This window comes from Balaenoptera physalus (genome assembly GCF_965194825.1).
Source record: "Balaenoptera physalus genome assembly, chromosome: 8".
In the NCBI taxonomy this organism is placed as follows: domain Eukaryota; kingdom Metazoa; phylum Chordata; class Mammalia; order Artiodactyla; family Balaenopteridae; genus Balaenoptera; species Balaenoptera physalus.
In genome coordinates this window covers 106,150,123-106,166,693 of record NC_138887.1, presented here as the reverse complement: position 1 = coordinate 106,166,693, position 16,571 = coordinate 106,150,123, and the positions used below count along the sequence as shown (strand labels likewise).

The window sequence follows — 16,571 nt, the reverse complement described above, 5'->3', positions numbered from 1 at the left end:
CATGTGGGACCTTCCCAGACCAGGGCTTGAACCCGTGTCCCCTGCATTGGCAGGCAGATTCTCAACCACTGCGCCACCAGGGAAGCCCAACAGTATTTTTAATTAAACTCTTAAGTTTGAGATAATTGTAGACCCACCTACAGTTGTAAGAAATAATATAGAGAGATGTAATGTACCCTCCACCCAGTTTCCCCTAAACGTAATATCTTGCAAAACTGTAAACAGTAACACAATCAGGATATTGCAGTAGATATAGTCAAGATACAGAACAGTCCCCTCATGTTTCCCTTTTACTGTCATACCTACTTTCCTCCTTCCTCATCCCCTCCTTAACTCCTGCCAGTCAGTCTGTTGTCCAGATTACATCATTTTGTTATTTCGAGAACGTGGTTACCATATGTAACCTTTTGCGATTGGCTTTTTTCGCCCAGCGTAGCTCTCTGGAGACTCAGCCAGGTTGTTTTGTGTATCAATGGTTCATTCGTCATTATTGCTGAGTAGTGGTTCATGGCATGGATGTGCCAGTTTGTTTAATGATTCATCCATTGAAGGACATGCGGATTGTTGCCAGTTTATGGCTGTTACAAATAGAGCTGCTATAAACGTTTGTGTACAGGTTTGTCAACATAAGTCTTCATTCCTCTGGGATTAATGCTCAGGAGAGCAATTGCTGGGTCATATGGTTGTTATATATTTGGTTTTAAAGAAACTGCCAAGCTATTTTCCGGAGTGACTGTACCATTTTAGATTCCTACCAGCAGTATGTGAGTAACCCAGTTTCTTTGCATCCTCATCAGCATTTGGTGTTCTCACTATTTTTTATTATAGCCATTCTGATAGGTGTGTGGTGATATCTCATTGTGGTTTTAATTGCATTTCCCTAATGGCTAATGATGTGGAACATCTTTTCATGGCTTATGTGCCATCTGTATATTCTGTATGGTGAAATATCAATTCATGTCTTTTGCCCATTTTCTAAATGAACTATTTGTTTTCTTACTGTTGAGTTTTTTTTCCTACTTGTGTGTTTTATGTTATTTTAATTATTATTATTTTTTATTTTTTAAATTGAAGTATAGTTGATTTACAGTGTGTTAGTTTCTGGTGTACAGAAAGTGATTCAGTTATACATATATATATTGTTTTCATATTCTATTATGGCTTATTACAGAATATTGAATATAGTTCCTTGTGCTATACAGTAGGACCTTATTGTTTATTTATTTTATATATAGTAGTTTGTATCTGCTAATCCCAAACTCCTAATTTATCTCTCCCCCACTCCCTTTCCACTTTGGCAACCATAAGTTTGTTTTCTGTGTCTGTGAGTCTAGTTCTCTTTCATAAATAAGTTCATTTGTATCATTTTAGATTCCACATATAAGTGATATCATATGGTATTTGTCTTACTCTTCCTGACTTCACTTAGTATGATAATCTCTAGATCCATCCATGTTGATGCAAATGGCATTATTTCATTATTTTTATGGCTGAGTAATATTCCATTGTATATATGTACCACATCTCCTTTATCCATTCATCTGTTGATGGACATTTGGTTGCTTCCATGTCTTGGCTATTTTAAATAGTGTTGCTCTGAATATTGGGGTGCATGTATCTTTTCAAATTAGAGTTTTTTCTGGATATATGCCCAGGAGTGGGATTGCTGGATCATATGGCAACTCTATTTTTAGTTTTTTAAGGAACCTCCATACTGTTTTCCATTGTGGTTGCACCAATTTACATTCCCACCAACAGTGTAGGAGGGTTCCTTTTTTCTCCACACCTTCTCCAGCCTTTATTATTTGTAGGCTTTTTTGATTAGTATGTGTCTCGGTGTGTTCCTCCTTGGGTTTATATTGTATGGGACTCTCTGCGCTTCCTGGACTTGGGTGACTATTTCCTTTCCCATGTTAGGGAGGTTTTTGACTATAATCTCTTCAAATATTTTCTCAGGCCCTTTCTCTTTTTCTTCTTCTTCTGGGACCCCTGTAATTCAAATGTTGGTGCATTTAATGTTGTCCCAGAGGTCTCTGAGACTGTCCTCATTTCTTTTTGTTCTTTTTTCTTTATTCTGTTCCATGGAGAATTATACTAATGCTCTCAATCCTGGAGAATGTTCCATGTGCACTTGAAAAGAACATGTATTCTGTGTGTGTGTGTGTGTGTTTTTTTGGATGTAATGTCCTGAAAATATCAATTAAGTCTAACTGTTCTATTGTATCATTTAGGATCTCTGTTGCCTTATTGGTTTGACATTTGGAAGATATGTCCATTGATGTCAGTGGGGTATTAAAGTATCCTACTATTATTATATCCCCATCAATTTCTTACTTTATGTCTGCTGCTATTTGTTTTATGTATTTAGGTGCTCCTGTGTTGGGTGCATGTATGTTAATGAGTGCAATATCCTCTTCTTGTATTGATCCCTTTATCATTATATAATGTCCTTTATTGCCTTTCTTTATGGCCTTTGTTTTAAAGTCTATTTTGTCTGATATGAGTATTGCTACCCTTGTTTTCTTGTCATTTCCATTTACATGAAATTTCCTTTTCCATCACCTCACTTTAATCTGTGTGTGTCTTTCACCCTAAAGTGAGTCTTTTGTAGGCAGCAAATTATAGGTTATGTTTTATTATTCAGTCTGCCACTCTGTGTCTTTTGATTGGAGCATTTAGTCTATTGACATTTAAGCTAACTTTTTTAAAGGATTTTCTATTATTTGTTTATTTATTTATTTTTGGCTGCATCGGGTCTTAGTTGCGGTATGGGATCTTCATTGAGGCACGTGGGATCTTTCGTTGTGGCACACAGGCTTCTTTCTAGTTGTGGCGTGCAGGTTTTCTCTCTCTAGTTATGGCGTGCAGGCTCCAGGGTGCGTGGGCTCTGTAGTTGTGGCGCATGGGTTCCAGAGTGTGTGGGCTCTGTAGTTTGCGGCACGCAGGCTCTCTAGTTGAGGCCCAGGAGCTCAGTAGTTGTGGTGCGTGGGCTTAGTTGCCCTGCAGCATGTGGGATCTTAGTTCTCTGACTAGGGATCGATCCCACGTCCCCTGCATTGGAAGGCGGATTCTTTACCCCTGGACCACCAGGGAAGTCCCTAAGGTAATTATTGATAGTTATGAATTTACTGCCATTTTAAACCTTGTTTTCCAGTTGATTTTGTATTTCTTCTTTATTCCTTTCTTTTTCTTTTTTTTTTCCTTTTGTGGTTTGATGGTTTTCTTTTATATTATGCTTTTGCTCTGTTCTTTTTGGTTTTTGTGAATCTATTTTAAGTTTTTGATTTGTGGTTACCCTGATTTTCAAGAATGATAACCCATTACTATATCTACTTGCTTTAGACTGTTAGTCATATAGGCTCAAATACAATCTCAAAAAAAATCTACATTATCTTACTTCCCTCCCGCACATTCTATGGTTTTGATGTCCTCTTTTACATCTTCATATTGATCCTTTTGCTATTCATTGTAGTTATAATCACTTTCACATATACAAATTAAAAAAAATTTTTTTTCTATCTGATCTGTATACTGGCTTATTTAAGTGATTTACTTTCCAATTGTGTTTATCTCTTTCCTATAGATTCTTCTTTTCTATTTAGAGAAGACCTTTCAATATTTCTTTTAGCATAGGTTTAGTATTCTTCTAATTTTTGCTTGTCTGAGAAATTTTTTTTTCCCTTTGGATTTTTAATTTTTATTTATTTATTTATTTATTTTAAAACCTTTATTGGTATAATTGCTTTACAATGTTGTGTTAATTTCTGCTGTATAACAAAGTGAATCAGCTATATGTATACGTATATACCCATATAACCATATCTCCTCCCTCTTGCATCTCCCTCCCACCCTCCCTATCCCACCCCTCTAGGTGGTCACAAAGCATGGAGCTGATCTCCCTGTGCTATGCAGCTGCTTCCCACTAGCTATCTATTTTACATTTGGTATTTATATATGTCAGTGCCAGTCTCTCACTTTGTCCCAGCTTACCCTTCCCCCTTCCCATGTCAAGTCCATTCTCTACGTCTGTGTCTTTATTCCTGTCCTGCCCCTAGGTTCTTCAGAACCTTTTTTTTTTTTTTAGATTCCATATATATGTGTTAGCATATGGTATTTGTTTTTCTGACTTACTTCACTCTGTATGACCAACTCTAGGTCCATCCACCTCACTACAAATAACTCAATTTTGTTTCCTTTTATGGCTGAGTAATAGTCCATTGTATATATGTGCCATATCTTCTTTATCCATTCATCTGTCGATGGGCATTTAGGTTGCTTCCATGACCTGGCTATTGTAAATAGAGCTGCAATGAATATTGTGGTACGTGACTCTTTGAATTATGGTTTTCTCAGGGTATATGCTCAGTAGTGGGATTGCTGGGTTGTATGGTAGTTCTAGTTTTAGTTTTATAAGGAACCTCCATACTGTTCTCCATAGTGGCTGTATCAATTTACATTCCCACCAGCAGTGCAAGAGGGTTCCCTTTTCTCCACACCCTCTCCAGCATTTATTGTTTGTAGATTTTTTGATGATGGCCATTCTGACCGCTGTGAGGTGATACCTCATTGTAGTTTTGACTTGCATTTCTCTAATGATTAGTGATGTTGAGCATTCTTTCATATATTTGTTGGCTATCTGTATATCTTCTTTGGAGAAATGTCTGTTTAGGTCTTCTGCCCATTTTTGGATTGGGTTGTTTGTTTTTTTGATATTGAGCTGCATGAGCTGCTTGTAAATTTTGGAGATTAATCCTTTGTCAGTTGCTTCATTTGCAAATATTTTCCCCCATTCTGAGGGTTCTTTTGGTCTTGTTTATGTTTTCCTTTGCTATGCAAAAGCTTTTAAGTTTCATTAGGTCCCATTTGTTTATTTTTGTTTTTATTTCCATTTCTCTAGGAGGTGGGTCAAAAAGGATCTTGCTGTGATTTATGTCATAGAGTGTTCTGCCTATGTTTTCCTCTAAGAGTTTTATATTGTCTGGCCTTACATTTAGGTCTTTAATCCATTTTGAGTTTATTTTTGTGTATGGTGTTAGAGTGTGTTCTAATTTCGTTCTTTTACATGTAGCTGTCTAGTTTTCCTAGCACCACTTATAGAAGAGGCTGTCTTTTCTCCATTGTATACTCTTGCCTCCTTTATCAAAGATAAGGTGACCGTATGTGTGTGGGTTTATCTCTGGGCTTTCTCTCCTGTTCCACTGATCTATATTTCTGTTTTTGTGCCAGTACCATACTGTCTTGATCACTGTAGCTTTGTAGTATAGTCTGAAGTCAGTGAGCCTGATTCCTCCAGCTCCATTTTTCTTTCTCAAGATTGCTTTGGTTATTCGGGGTCTTTTGTGTTTCCATACAGATTGTGAAATTTTTTGTTCTAGTTCTGTGAAAAATGCCATTGGTAGTTTCATAGGGATTGCATTGCATCTGTAGATTGCTTTGGGTAGTATAGTTATTTTCACAATGTTGATTCTTCCAATCCAAGAACATGGTATATCTCTCCATCTGTTTGTATCATCTTTAATTTCTTTCATCAGTGTCTTATAGTTTTCTGCATACAGTTCTTTTGTCTCCTTAGGTAGGTTTATTCCTAGGTATTTTATTCTTTTTGTTGCAGTGGTAAATGGGAGGGTTTCCCTAATTTCTCTTTCAGATATCTCATCAATACTGTATAGGAGTGCCAGAGATTTCTGTGCATTAATTTTGTATCCTTCTACTTTACGAAATTCATTGATTAGCTCTAGTAGTTTTCTGGTAGCATCTTTAGGATTCTCTATGTATAGTATCGTGTCATCTGCAAAGAGTGACAGTTTTACTTCTTCTTTTCTGATTTGTATTCCTTTTATTTCTTTTTCTTCTCTGATGGCTGTGACTAAAACTTCCAAAACTATGTTGAATAATAGTGGTGAGAGTGGGCAACCTTGTCTTGTTCCTGATCTTAGTGGAAATGGTTTCAGTTTTTCACCATTGAGAACGATGTTGGCTGTGGGTTTGTCATATATGGTCTTTATTATATTGAGTAAGTTCCCTCTATGCCTACTTTCTGGAGGGTTTTTATCATAAATCGTTGTTAAATTTTGTCAAAATCTTTTTCTGCATCTATTGATATTATCATATGGTTTTTATCCTTCAATTTGTTGATATGGTGTATCACATTGATTGATTTGCATATATTGAAGAATCCTTGCATTCCTGGGATAAACCCCACTTGATCATGGTGTATGATCCTTTTAATGTGCTCTTGGATTCTGTTTGCTAGTATTTTGTGGAGGATTTTTGCCCCTATGTTCATCAGTGATATTGGCCTGTACTTTTCTTTCTTTGTGACATCTTTGTCTGGTTTTCGTATCAGGGTGATGATGGCTTCCTAGAATGAGTTTGGGAGTGTTCCTCCTTCTATATTTCGGAAGAGTTTTAGAAGGATAGGTGTTAGCTCTTCTCTAAATATTTGATAGGATTTGCCTGTGAAGCCATCTGGTCCTGGGCTTTTGTTTGTTGGAAGATTTTTAATCACAGTTTCAATTTCAGTGCTTGTGATTGTTCTGTTTATATTTTCTATTTCTTCCTGGTTCAGTCTTGGAAGGTAGTGCTTTTCTAAGAATTTGTCCATTTCTTCCAGGTTGTCCATTTTATTGGCATATAGTTGGTTGTAGGAATATCTCATGATCCTTTGTATTTCTGCCGTGTCAGTGGTTACTTCTCCTTTTTCATTTCTAATTCTATTGATTTGAGTCTTCTCCCTTTTTTTCTTGATGAGTCTGGCTAATGGTTTATCAATTTTGTTTATCTTCTGAAAGAACCAGCTTTTAGTTTTATTGATCTTTGCTATCATTTCCTTCATTTCTTTTTCATTTATTTCTGATTTGATCTTTATGATTTCTTTCCTTCTGCTAACTTTGGGGTTGTTTTTGTTCTTCTTTCTCTAATTGCTTTAGGTGTATGTTTGGTTGTTTTTTTGAGATTTTTCTTTTTTCTTGAGGTAGGATTGTATTGCTGTAAAGTTCCCTCTTAGAACTGCTTTTGCTGCATCCCATAGGTTTTGGGTCGTCGTGTTTTCATTGTCATTTGTTTCTAGGTATTTTTTGATTTCCTCTTTGATTTCTTCAGTGATATCTTGGTTAGTTAGTAGCGTATTGTTTAGCCTCCATGTGTTTGTACTTTTTACAGTTTTTTTCCTATAATTGATATCTAGTCTCATAGCGTTGTGATCAGAAAGGATACTTGATACGATTTCAATTTTCTTAAATTTACCAAGGCTTGATTTGTGACCCCAGATATGATCTATCCTGGAGAATGTTCCATGAGCTCTTGAGAAGAAGGTGTATTCTGTTGTTTTTGGATGGAATGTCCTATAAATATCAATTAAGTCCATCTTGTTTAACATGTCATTTAAAGCTTGTGTTTCCTTATTTATTTTCATTTTGGATGCTCTGTCCGTTGGTGAAAGTGGGGTGTTAAAGTCCTCTACTATGATTGTGTTACTGTCGATTTCCCCTTTTATGGTTGTTAGCATTTGCCTTATGTATTGAGGTGCTCCTATGTTGGGTGCATAAATATTTACAATTGTTATATCTTCTTGTTGGATTGATCCCTTGATCATTATGTAGTGTCCTTCTTTGTCTCTTGTAATAGTCTTTGTTGTAAAGTCTATTTTGTCTATGAGAATTGCTACTTCAGCTTTCTTTTGATTTCCATTTGCATGGAATATCTTTTTCCGTCCCCTCACTTTCAGTCTGCACGTTTCCCTAGGTCTGAAGTGGGTCTCTTGTAGACAGCATATATACGGGTCTTGTTTTTGTATCCATTCAGCCAGTCTGTGTCTTTTGGTTGCAGCATTTAATCCATTTGTATTTAAGTTAATTATTGATATGTATGTTCCTATTACCATTTTCTTAATTGTTTTGGGTTTGTTTTTGTAGGTCTTTTCCTTCTCTTGTGTTTCCTGCCTAGAGAAGTTCCTTTAGCATTTGTTGTAAAGCTGGTTTGGTGGTGCTATATTCTCTTAGCTTTTGCTTGTCTGTAAAGGTTTTAATTTCTCTGTCGAATCTGAATGAGATCCTTGCTGGGTAGAGTAATCTTGGTTGTAGGTTTTTCCCTTTCATCACTTTAAATATGTCCTGCCACTCCCTTCTGGCTTGCAGAGTGCTGAAAGATCAGTTGTCAACTTTATGGGGATTCGCTTGTATGTTATTTCTTGCTTTTTGCTTGCTGCTTTTAATATTTTTTTTGTATTTAATTTTTGATAGTTTGATTAATATGTGTCTTGGCGTGTTTCTCCTTGGATTTATCCTGTATGGGACTCTCTGCACTTCGTGGACTTGATTGACTGTTTCCTTTCCCATATTAGGGAAGTCTTCAACTATAATCTCTTCAAATATTTTTTGAGCCCCGTTTTTTTCTCTTCTTCTGGGACCCCTATAATTTAAATGTTGATGTGTTTAATGTTGTCCCAGAGGTCTGTGAGACTGTCCTCAATTCTTTTCATTCTTTTTTCTTTGTTCTGTTCTGTGGTAGTTATTTCCACTATTTTATCTTTCAGGTCACTTATCCGTTCTTCTGCCTCAGTTATTCTGCTATTGATTCCTTCTAGAGAATTTTTAACTTAATTTATTGTGTTGTTCATCATTGTTTGTTTGCTCTTTAGTTCTTCTAGGTCCTTGTTAAACATTTCTTGTATTTTCTCCATTCTGTTTCCAAGATTTTGGATCATCTTTACTATCATTACTCTGAATTCTTTTTCAGGTAGACTGCCTGTTTCCTCTTCATTTGTTTGGTCTGGTGGGTTTTTACCTTGCTCCTTCATCTGCTGTGTATTTCTCTGTCTTCTCATTTTGCTCAACTTACTGTGTTTGGGGTCTTCTTTTCACAGGCTGCAGGTTCGTAGTTCCCGTTGGTTTTGGTTCTGCCCCCAGTGGGTAATGTTGGTTCAGTGGCTTGTGTAGCTTTCCTGGTGGAGGTGACTGGTGCCTGCGTTCTGGTGGATGAGGTTGGATTTTGTCTTTCTGGTGGGCAGGTCCGCATCCAGTGGTGTGTTTTGGGGTGTCTGTGGCCTTATTATGATTTTAGGCAGCCTCTCTGCTAATGCATGGGGTTGTGTTCCTGTCTTGCTAGTTGTTTGGCATGGGGTGTCCAGCACTGTAGCTTGCTGGTCGTTGAGTGGAGCTGGGTCTTAGTGTTGAGATGGATATCTCTGGGAGAGTTTTCGCTGTTTGATATTACGTGGATCTGGGAGGTCTCTGGTGGACCAATGTCCTGAACTCGGTTCCCTCACCTCAGAGGCACAGGCCTGATGCCCGGCTGGAGCACCAAGAGCCTTTCATCCACACGGCTCAGAATAAAAGGGAGAACGAAAGAAAGAGAGGGAGAGGGAGGAAAAATAAAATAAATTTATTAAAATAATAAATTAAAAAATTGTTATTAAAAGTAAAAAATATTAAAATGTAATAAAAAAAAGAAAGAAAGAAGAGAGCAACCAAACCAAAAAACAAATCCACCAATGATAACAAGTGCTAAAAACTATACTGAAAAAAAAACAACAAAAAACCAGACAGATAGAACCCTAGGACAAATGGTAAAAGCAAAGCTATACAGACAAAAGCACACAAAGAAGCATACACATACACACTCACAAAAGGAGAAAAAGGAAAATATATATATATCATTGCTCCCAAAGTCCACCGCCTGAATTTTGGGATGATTCGTTGTTTATTCAGGTATTCCACAGATGCAGGGTACATCAGGTTGATTGTGGAGATTTAATCCGCTGCTCCTGAGGCTGCTGGGAGAGATTTCCCTTTCTCTTCTTTGTTCGCACAGCTCCTGGAGTTCAGCTTTGGATTTGGCCTCACCTCTGCCGTGTAGGTCGCCTGTGGGCATCTGTTCCCGCTCAGACAGGGTGGGGTTAAAGAAGCAGCTGATTAGGGGCCTCTGGCTCGCTCAGGCGGTGGGGAGGGAGGGGTATGGAATGCCGGGCAAGCCTGCAGTGGCAGAGGCCGGCATGACGTTGTAACAGCCTGAGGCATGCCATGTGTTCTCCCGGGCAAGTTGTCCCTGGATCATGGGACCCTGGCAGTGGCGGGCTGCACAGGCTCCCAGGAGGGGAGGTGTGGAGAGTGACCTGTGCTCGCACACAGGCTTCTTGGTGGCTGCAGCAGCAGCGTTAGCATCTCATGCCCATCTCTGGGGTCTGCACTGATAGCCACGGCTCGTGCCCATCTCTGGAGCTCATTTAGGTGGTCCTCTGAATCCCCTCTCCTCGTGCACCCTGAAACGATGGTCTCTTGCCTCTTAGGCAGGTCCAGACTTTTTCCCGGACTCACTCCCAGCTAGCTGTGGCGCATTAGCCCCCTTCAGGCAGTGTTCACGCAGCCAACCCCAGTCCTCTCCCTGGGATCTGACCTCCGAAGCCCGAGCCTCAGCTCCCAGCCCCCGCCCGCCCCGGTGGGTGAGCAGACAAGCCTCTCAGGCTGGTGAGTGCTGATCAGCACTCATCTTCTGTGTGGGAATCTCTCTGCTTTGCCCTCTGCACCCCTGTTGCTGGGCTCTACTCTGTGGCTCCGAAGCTTCCCCCCCGCCACCCCCCCGTCTCCGTCAGTGAAGGGTCTTCCTAGTGTGTGGAAGCTTTTCCTCCTTCACAGCTCCCTCCCAGAGGTGCAGGTCCTGTCCCTATTCTTTTGTCTCTGTTTTTTCTTTTTTCTTTTGCCCTACCCAGGTATGTGGGGAGTTTCTTGCCTTTTGGGAAGTCTGAGGTCTGCTGCCAGCGTTCAGTAGGTGTTCTGTAGGAGTTGTTCCACATGTAGATGTATTTTTGATGTATTTGTGGGGAGGAAGGTGATCTCCACGTCTTACTCCTCCACCATCTTGAAGGTCCTCCTGTCTGAGAAATTCTTGATCCCTTCTATTCTAAATGATAGTCTTGCTGGGTAGAGTATCCTAGGTTATAGGGTTTTCCCTTTCAGGACTTTGAATATATCATGCCACTCCCTTCTGACCCACAGAGTATCTGCAGAGAAATCAGCTGATAGTCTTATGGGGGATTCCTTGTAACTGACTCTGTTTTTATATCTTGCTGTCTTTAGAATCTTTTATCTTTTAACTTTTGCCATTTTAATTATGCTATATCTTGGTGTGGGTCTGTTTGTGTTCATCTTGTTTGGGACCCTCTGTGCTTCCTGTACCTGGATATCTGTTTCCTTCTCTAGATTTCAGGAAATTTCATCCATAATTTTTTTCAAATACATTTTTGATCCCCTTTTCTCTTTCTTCTCCTTTTGGCATCCCTATTATGCATATATTGGAACACTTTATATTATCCCATAGGTCTCGTATACTGCTTTTTTTTTTTCCATTGGTCTTTCTGTCCGCTGTTTTGATTGAGTGATTTCCATATTCTATCTTGCAGATCAATTATTCATTCTTCTGCATTATTCAGTTTGCTATTTTATTGCCTTTACCTCAGCTTTTATCTTGGCAAATGCATTTTCTAATTTTACTTGGTTTCTCTTTATAGTTTCTAGTTCCTTTTTACAGTAATCTGCATTTCTATCAATAGCCTTTCTTAATTCCTTCAGTATTTTTATTACCTCCTTTTTGAACTCAGAGTCTAATAGACTAGATAGATCTATTTCATTGTTCTTTCAGGGTAAATTCTCTTGATATTTTAATTGGGAGTGGTTCCTCTGCTTCTTCATTTTACTTATATTCCTCTGACTCTGTGAGTTTAGGAGAAGCAATTATCTGTTGTGGTCTTGAATGGCTGTTTTTATGTGGGAGTGTCCTGTGTAGCTTGCATGAGTCTAATATTTTTGGTTTGAGGGCTGTTTTTAAATTTTTTCCAATACTATAGCTTGCTTTTTATCCTCTTAACGGTCTTTCAAAGGGCAAACGCTGTTATTTTGATAAATTCCAACTTATCAAGTTTTCTTTTATGGATCATGCTTTTTGTCCAGTTCTAGATTCTGAAGATTTTCTTTTTTTCTAAAAGTTTTATAGGTTCATGTTGTGCAGTTAAGTCCATGATCTATTTTGAGTTTTTTTTTTTTTTTTTAAACATCTTTATTGAAGTATAATTGCCTTACAGTGGTGTGTTAGCTTCTGCTTTATAACAAAGTATCATTTAAAGCTTGTGTTTCCTTATTTATTTTCATTTTGGATGATCTGTCCATTGGTGAGAGTGGGGTGTTAAAGTCCCCTACTATGATTGTGTTACTGTCGATTTCCCCTTTTATGGCTGTTAGTATTTGCCTTATGTATTGAGGTGCTCCTATGTGGGGTGCATAAATATTTACAATTGTTATACCTTCCTCTTGGATCGATCCCTTGATCATTATATAGTGTCCTTCTTTGTCTCTTGTAATAGTCTTTATTTTAAAGTCTATTTTGTCTGATACGAGAATTGCTACTCCAGCTTTCTTTTGATTTCCATTTGCATGGAATATCTTTTTCCATCCCCTCACTTTCAGTCTGTATGTGTCTCTAGGTCTGAAGTGGGTCTCTTGTAGACAGCATATATATGGGTCTTGTTTTGGTATCCATTCAGCCAGCCTGTGTCTTTTGGTGGGAGCATTTAATCCATTTACATTCAAGGTAATTATCGATATGTATGTTCCTATTCCCATTTTCTTAAATGTTTTGGGTTTGTTATTGTAGGTGTTTTCCTTCTCTTGTGTTTCTTGCCTGGAGAAGTTCCTTTAGCATTTGTTGTCAAGTTGGTTTGGTGGTGCTGAACTCTCTCAGCTTTTGCTTGTCTGTGAAGGTTTTAATTTCTCCATCACATCTGAATGAGATCCTTGCTGGTAGAGTAATCTTGGTTGTAGGTTTTTCTCCTTCATCACTTTAAGTATATCCTGCCACTCCCTTCTGGCTTGCAGAGTTTCTGCTGAAAGATCAGATGTTAACCTTATGGGGATTCCCTTGTGTGTTATTTGTTGTTTTTCCCTTGCTGCCTTTAATATGTTTTCCTTATATTTAATTTTTGACAGTTTGATTAATATGTGTCTTGGCGTGTTTCTCCTTGGGTTTATCCTGTATGGGACTCTCTGTGCTTCCAGGACTTGATTAACTATTTCCTTTCCCATATTAGGGAAGTTTTCAACTATAATCTCTTCAAATATTTTCTCAGTCCCTTTCTTTTTCTCTTCTTCTTCTGGGACCCCTATAATTCGAATGTTGGTGCGTTTAATGTTGTCCCAGAGGTCTCTGAGACTGTCCTCAGTTCTTTTCATTCCTTTTTCTTTATCCTGCTCTGCAGTAGTTATTTCCACCATTTTATCTTCCAGGTCACTTATCCTTTCTTCTGGCTCAGTTATTCTGCTGTTGATCCCATCTAGAGTATTTTTAATTTCATTTATTGTGTTTTTCATCATTGCTTGGTTCCTCTTTAGTTCTTCTACGTCCTTGTTAAATGTTTCTTGCATTTTGTCTATTCTGTTTCCAAGATTTTGGATCATCCTTACTATCATTATTCTGAATTCTTTTTCAGGTAGACTACCTATTTCCTCTTCATTTGTTAGGTCTGGTGTGTTTTGACCCTGCTCCTTCATCTGCTGTGTGTTTTTCTGTCGTCTCATTTTGCTTATCTTACTGTCTTTGGGGTCTCCTTTTCACAGGCTGCAGGTTCGTAGTTCCCGTTGTTTTTGGTATCTGTCCCCAGTGGCTAAGGTTGGTTCAGTGGGTTGTGTAGGCTTCCTGGTGGAGGGGACTAGTGCCTGAGTTCTGGTGGATGAGGCTGGATCTTGTCTTTCTGGTGGGCACGTCCACGTCTGGTGGTGTATTTTGGGGTGTCTGTGGCCTTATTATGATTTTAGGCAGCCTCTCTGCTAATGGATGGAGCTGTGTTCCTGTCTTGCTAGTTGTTTGGCATAGGGTGTTCAGCACTGTAGCTTGCTGGTCATTGAGTGATGCTGGGTCTTGATGTTGAGATGGAGATCTCTGAGAGATTTTTGCCGTTTGGTATTACATGGAGCTGGGAGGTCTCCTGTGGACCAGTGTCCTGAAGTTGGCTCTCCCACCTCAGAGGTACGGCCCTGATGCCTGGCTGGAGCACCAAGAGCCTTTCGTCCACATGGCTCAGAGTAAAAGGGAGAAAAAATAGAAAGAAAGAAAGAAAGAGGCTATAATATAGTGAAGTAAAATAAAGCTATTATAAAGCAAAGCTATACAGACAAAATCTCACCCAGAAGCATATACATATACACTCACAAAAAAAGGAAAAGGGGAAAAATTAATATATCCTGCTCCCAAAGTCCACCTCCTGAATTTGAGATGATTCGTTGTCTATTCAGGTATTCAACAGATGCAGGCACATCAAGTTGTTTGTGGAGTTTTAATCCGCTGCTTCTGAGGCTGCTGGGAGAGATTTCCCCTTCTCTTCTCTGTTCGCACAGCTCCTGGGGATCAGCTTTGGATTTGGACCCGCCTCTGCGTGTAGGTCGCCTGAGGGCGTCTGTTCCCCGCCCAGACAGGACGGGGTTAAAGGAGCAGCTGCTTCGGGGGCTCTGGCTCACCCAGGCCGCGGGGAGGGAGGGGTACAGAGGAGGCGGGGCGAGCCTGCGGTGTCAGAGGCCGGCGTGGCGTTGCACCAGCCTGAGGTGCGCAGTGCGTTCTCCCGGGGATGTTGTCCCTGGATCACGGGACCCTGGCAGTGGCGGGCTGCACAGGCTTCCGGGAGGGGCGGTGTGGAGAGTGACCTGTGCTCGCACACAGGATTTTTGGAGGCGGCAGCAACAGCCCCAGCGTCTCACGCCCGTCTCTGGGGTCCGCGCTGATAGCCGCGGCTCGCGCCAGTCTCTGGAGTTCGTTTAGGCGGCGCTCTGAATCCCCTCTCCTTGCGCGCCGCGAAACAAAGAGGCAAGAAAGTCTCTTGCCTCTTCAGCAGCTGCAGACTTTTTCCCGGTCTCCCTCCCAGCCAGCTGTGGTGCGCTAACCCCTTCAGGCTGTGTTCACGCCGCCAACCCCAGTCCTCTCCCTGCGCTCCGACTGAAGCTGAGCCTCAGCTCCCAGCCCCGCCCGCCCCGGCGGGTGAGCAGACAAGCCTCTCGGGCTGGTGAGTGCTGCTCGGCGCCGAGCCTCTGTGCGGGAATCTCTCCGTTTTTTCCTCTGCGCCCCTGTTGCTGTGGGATCCGCGCTGATAGCCGCGGCTCGCGCCCGTCTCTGAAGTTCGTTTAGGCGGCGCTCTGAATCCCCTCTCCTCGCGCACCAGGAAACAAAGAGGGAAGAAAAAGTCTCTTGCCTCTTCGGCAGCTGCAGACTTTTTCCCGGACTCCCTCCCGGCTAGCTGTGGTGCACTAACCCCTTCAGGCTGTGTTCACACCACCAACCCCAGTCCTCTCCCTGCGATCCGACCAAAGCCCGAGCCTCAGCTCCAGCCCCGCCCGCCCCGGCAGGTGAGCAGACAAGCCTCTCGGGCTGGTGAGTGCTAGTCGGCACTGATCCTCCGTGCGGGAATCTCTCCGCTTTGCCCTCCGCACCTCTGTGGCTGCGCTCTCCTCCATGGCTCCGAAGCTTCCCCCTCCGCCACCTGCAGTCTCCGCCCGCGAAGGGGCTTCCTAGTGCGTGGAAATCTCTCCTCTTTCACAGCTCCCTCCCACTGGTGCAGGTGCCGTCCCTATTCTTTTGTCTCTGTTATGTCTTTTTTCTTTTGCCCTACCCAAGTATGGGGGGAGTTTCTTGCCTTTTGGGAGGTCTGACGTTTTCTGCCAGCGTTCAGTGGGTGTTCTGTAGGAGCAGTTCCACGTGTAGCTGTATTTCTACTGTATCTGTGGGAAGCAAGGTGATCTCCGCGTCTTACTCTTCCGCCATCTTCCCCCTAATCTTGAGTTATTTTTTTTGTATAAGGTATGAGTTTAGGTCAAGGTTCATTTATTTGGCCTGTGGATGTTTAATTGCTGCAGCAAGATTGGTTAAACAGGCTCTTTCTGCTCCATTGAGTTGCTTTTGCATTTCTGTCAAAACTAGTCAAGGATATTTGTATAGGGTCTGTTTCTTGGTTCTTTATTTGGTTCCATTGATATGTATGGCTATTCCTCTTCGCATACTATATTCTCTTAATTATTGTAGCTATATTAAAGGTCTTTAAATCAGATAGACTGATTCTTTCCATGTTATCTTTCTTTTTCAAAATTGTTTTTGCTATCTTAATGCCTTTGTATATATATTTTAGGATAATCTTTTCTATATCTACAAAAAGTCTTGCTGGGATTTTGATAGGAATTACATAAAAGTTGTATATCAATTTGGGAAGAACTGACATCTTTACTCAGTTGGGTTTTCTAATCCATGAACATGCTATGTGTGTCATTTTTCTGTTTTAAATTTCATCTCTTTATTATTCCCTTCCTTTTACTTGCTTTGGGTTTATTTTGCTCTTCTTTTTATAGGTTCTTACAGTTGGAGCTTATTGGTTTGAGATTTTTCCTCTTAATGTATGTGTTTAGTTCTATAAGTGTCCTTCCCAGCCCTGCTTTAGCTGCATCCCACAAATTTTGATATATTGTCTTCATTTTTATTCGTTTCAGTATATGTTTTTATTTCCTTTGAGACTCATGAATTGACTCATGAATTGTTCATAAGCATGTTGT

The 16,571-nt window shown here is 40.5% G+C and overlaps 2 protein-coding genes and 1 long non-coding RNA gene across 3 annotated transcripts in view; 2 read left to right on the top strand and 1 right to left on the bottom strand.

The window, feature by feature from the left end:
* AGBL3 (AGBL carboxypeptidase 3) overlaps window positions 1-16,571 on the bottom strand; it is a 137,060-nt gene that overhangs the window by 7,535 nt on the left and 112,954 nt on the right.
* Window positions 1-16,571, top strand: part of CYREN (cell cycle regulator of NHEJ) — a 78,905-nt gene that overhangs the window by 30,106 nt on the left and 32,228 nt on the right. The gene's annotated exons all lie outside the window — the stretch shown is intronic.
* LOC309666088 lies at window positions 82-16,086 on the top strand. Its single transcript, XR_014266885.1, has 2 exons — window positions 82-12,022; window positions 15,811-16,086. It is a non-coding gene; the product is annotated as an uncharacterized lncRNA (long non-coding RNA).